Below are 5,118 nucleotides of genomic sequence, written 5' to 3'. Positions count from 1 at the left end.
AACTTTCTTCGTGCAAATACATTGCATTTTATTTGGAAACCATAGGAGCAGAACACGTTCAATGGTCACGGCAATAAGAATCCATGCTGAATAGTCCATAGATGAATATAATATCCATATATGTATTTTGCATGCTGCAGAACTTGTGGCGCGTATATCAAAATCAAATGTATTCAGAATCCACTGTCGCAGTAGGCCTGTATATAAAACCAATAAATCGGTTATGGCCAAAACAACTAAATACATGCTACACACAGATTTCCGAATAATTGGTCGACGTAATACCAGAATTGACAACACATTTCCAACAGTTCCCAGAAGCAATAAAATCGGAGGAACAATTTTCCAAAGATAAATTGCAGCATTGTATTCAGAATAGATCCAAAAGTTGTTTTCGCAGTTGCAATCTGAATTCAAGCTGAAATTAGTTTTTACAAGAGGAAATCTATAATATGCAGGAATTTGTTTTATGCCATTAACAATGTGTTCAGAACAGTTTCTTTCCATGATGAAAAATCCCTTGAAACGTTAATGGTGTGTCCTCATATATTTAATTTCTATGAAATATGATTTGAACGGATACAATTTCAAGATGAATATCATTCATTAATACATGTTTGATAGTATAAGTTAATTGTCGATGGGGAAATGTTCCAATATTGGTGGTATTGACAATTAAAATAGTGTTGATGATACGTAATCCACAAGAGATAGTGTTTGTTGATTCTTAATCCACAAGTGATTATTGTAACAGGTTGTATACGTTATAATGTTCATCATAGATTAGAATAATAGTGAGATTATCTTATATACGATTGCCATAATGAATTGTCATTCCTACAGTTAATTATTAAACACAGCCTTTTGTTCATGAGACTGAAATGATTTCTGGTACTGTGTACTTGTCCCCGTATTTTGAAGTTAATATTTTAAGGTACAGTTAAAAAAAGATTTTTTTTAAATCAATTTTATTCTCCTTTTTAAAAAAATCATTGATATATTTAAGAGTTATTTTCAACAGGTGTAACTAAACTAAACAAGTCATTTAAAGAATACAACTGCATGGTTTTGTTAGCTTTCTTAGTTTTTATTAACTAGCAAACACGAAGGTTTTTGTTATAGAAACAAGAGTCGTGCATAGTAAACCTTAATACTAAGAACTAGTCTTTGTAAGAATCTGGCAATATTGAATGTCAAAACATGGTCAACCTAACCATCTTATTTTGAAGTTACCTCATTCTGAGTTACAAATGGTAGGGGTTTCATTTGTGCGTGTCTGATAAAAAACAGAAATATCTAAATAATTTTTGGTTAGAATGAAAGCAAATTACAGAGTAAGCTCTCCTGAATTTGTAAGTCGTAATATCAATCAGTGCTCTTCTGTTGGGATTTGGTGTATAACATAATCAATTTCTATATGTGGGTTGTACCACAATTGTAAAACTAGTACTTATGATATGTTTAATTATGTATTAAACTCTGAATAGTTAAATCAATGTTCAATAGTTATCAAAGGTACCAGGATTATAACAGATGAAACAAATGTTTACTGCTCTTACAAGGTCATCTATAGATAAATATACTCGTATGCATACTATGTTTATTTAATAAACCAAAAAGTCTAAATGGTTTATATTACTAGTTCAGACTATCATACAGTACAAGAAGTCCGATTTTTTAAATAAAAAATACGCATTGCAGTGTATCTGCATTTATTTTTTACTTTATATTGAACAATTATAATTGACAATAAACAATGAAAAGGAAACCAATATAAACCAGATGCTCCGCAGGGCGTAGCTTTATACGACCGCAGAGGTTGAATCCTGAACGGTTGGGGCAAGTATGGACACAACATTCAAGCTGGATTCAGCTCTAAATTTGGATTGTGATTAAATAGTTGACACAGCATAGGTTTCTGACACAGAATGAATGTGTTATAATGAACTTAAATTTTTTATTTTCTCTTTGAGCAATTCACTATGCTGTTGAATATTAATCCTCTCAAAAAAATGTTTGAAGAAATTTTCTTTTTATTTATGAAATTTCAAATGAGAAAAATTAAACCCAATTTTTTTAATCACATCCCCCTTTCCCTTATTCCAAAACTAATCTCAATTAAAATTTCTAATGGAGTTTGCAACAATAACTACTCATTTAAATACATCATAAAATATTAAGATTTAAAAAAATGCTTGTTATCACTGAATGGTAAAGATTATTTTAATTTATCAGTTGGTAGTAAAAAGTGAATATACATGGTATATTGTATATAACAAAGATTTAAGTTGATTCTGGACAAAGAAAGATAACTCCAATTAAAAAAATTCTTGCTATTGCACAATATTGTGCAATTAGATATTTCTTGCTTATTATTCTGGACAAAGAAAGATAACTCTAATTAAAAAAAAAATTGCTATTTCACAATATTGTGCAATTAGATATTTCTTGACATTGCACAATACTATGCAATTGAAAAGACTTGCTATTGCACAATACTTAATATAATAATTTTAGATCCTGATTTGGACCAACTTGAAAACTGGGCCCATAATCAAAAATCTAAGTACATGTTTGGATTCAGCATATCAAAGAACCCCAAGATTTCAATTTTTGTTAAAATCAAACTAAGTTTAATTTTGGACCCTTTGGACTTTAATGTAGACCAATTTGAAAACAGGACCAAAAATGAAGAATCTACATACACAGTTAGATTTGGCATATCAAAGAACCCCGTTTATTCAATTTTTGATGAAATCAAACAAAGTTTAATTTTGGACCCCGATTTGGACCAACTTGAAAACTGGGCCAAGAATCTAAGTACATTTTTAGATTCAGCATATCAAAGAACCCAACCCATTCATTTTTTGTCAAAATCAAACTAAATTTAATTTTGGACCCTTTGGACCTTAATGTAGACCAATTTGAAAACGGGACCAAAAGTTAAGAATCTACATACACAGTTAGATTCGGCATATCAAAGAACCCCAATTATTCAATTTTGATGAAATCAAACAAAGTTTAATTTTGGACCCTTTGGGCCCCTTATTCTGTTGGGACCAAAACTCCCAAAATCAATACCAACCTTCCTTTTATGGTCATAAACCTTGTGTTTAAATTTCATAGATTTCTATTTACTTATACTAACGTTATGGTGGGAAAACCAAGAAAAATGCTTATTTGGGTCCCTTTTTGGCCCCTTATTCCTAAACTGTTGGGACCTAAACTCCCAAAATCAATACCAACCTTCCTTTTGTGGTCATAAACATTGTGTTTAAATTTCATTGATTTCTATTTACTTAAACTAAAGTTATTGTGCAAAAACCAAGAATAATGCTTATTTGGGCCCTTTTATGGCCCCTTATTCCAAAACTGATGAAACCAAAACTCCCAAAATCAATCCCAACCTTTCTTTTGTGGTCATAAACCTTGTGTCAAAATTTCATAGATTTCTATTAACTTAAACTAAAGTTATAGTGCGAAAACCAAGAAAATGCTTATTTGGGCCCTTTTTGGCCCCTAATTCCTAAAATGTTGGGACCAAAACTCCCAAAATCAATACCAACCTTTATTTTGTGGTCATAAACCTTGTGTTAAAATTTCAAAGATTTCTATTTACTTTTACTAAAGTTAAAGTGCGAAAACTAAAAGTATTCAGACGACGACAACGACGACGCCAACGTGATAGCAATATACGACGAAAAAATTTTCAAATTTTGCGGTCGTATAATAAATAAATCTAATATTTCTTATTTTAGAACTTACTCCTCAATCGTGCAAAATAACAGTCTCGTGTAAAGTAAACGATATTTTGTAAACTCGATCAACAGCAAATGCAGTATAATTCAATATTAGATTGTCCAGATGCATCAAAATTTGATTAATGATTGACCTATATAAATTGAAAACTTTAAAATTAGTTTAAAATTAGATTGAATATACTGGTACATCCATTAAAGTTTTCTCCATTTTTACACTTCTTTGAATATTATGAAAACATGTCTACATTATATATAAACACTGCATGTGACATTGAAATATGCATCCACATTTTTACAAAAGAACTGTGTTATGGTTTAACTGCCTCATACAAAGTTAACCTTTAACAGTTTAAAATTGAGAATGGAAATGGGGAATGTGTCAAAGAGACAACAACCCGGCCAAATAAAAAAAACAACAGCAGAAGGTCACCAACAGGTCTTCAATGTAGCGAGAAATCCCCGCACCCGGAGGCGTCCTTCAGCTGGCCCCTAAACAAATATATACTAGTTCAGTGATAATGAACGCCATACTAATTTCCAAATTGTACACAAGAAACTAAAATTAATATAATACAAGACTAACAAAGGCCAGAGGCTCCTGACTATTCTGCTGAGAATTTTTTAGCGTTTGTGCTCCCAAATAGATTTATAAGTTTGACTTTCTGAACTTTGGGTCTCAAAACTAACTTAATGTCAAGTAAATGTTGGATGTATGTGTTGCTCAATAAATTTAATTTTTCAGAAAGTGTGATAGTTTTTGCCAAACCTCAGTTGTTGTTTTTCACCTTGGTTCGTCCCTTTCTCAATGATTTGTGAGATATGAACAATGATAAACTTCTGTAGTTCTCACCTTACCACTTTTTCCTTAACTATCACTCAACGGGGAGACATCATGCCCGGTAACCATAGATTCATTTTATAATATACCTCTTGACGGTAAATTTTCAAGGCATCATAATTGTGATAAAACTAAAACTGCAACAGCTGAAAGAAACGTTAACGATGGTTTTGGATATTTGTTTTAGGTTATGTCCTGATGATCGTGCTTTCCAGTATTTTATATATCAAGCTCTCCATTTTTTGTGTCTTTAGCATAAGCTTAAAAATTGGTAGCAAAAATAAGAAGAATCCTTATCAATGAAATCTTGATAAGATCTAACATCAATAAAATCTGGATTAAAATACAACAAATTCTACTATTTATTGATGCAAAATAAATCTAGAATTAAGCCTCATATAGATAGAATTTTTTTTGGCAGCAAGACCATGCGGTGTGCTAAAGTAGGAACTCGTCCTAATTTTTTCATATGACCCATCCATGATCTTCTTAGAATCGCTAGGAAGGAAATAAGTTGTT

The sequence above is a fragment of the Mytilus trossulus genome, chromosome 4, assembly GCF_036588685.1.
Source record: "Mytilus trossulus isolate FHL-02 chromosome 4, PNRI_Mtr1.1.1.hap1, whole genome shotgun sequence".
NCBI classification, from domain to species: domain Eukaryota; kingdom Metazoa; phylum Mollusca; class Bivalvia; order Mytilida; family Mytilidae; genus Mytilus; species Mytilus trossulus.
This window is presented reverse-complemented; position numbering follows the sequence as displayed.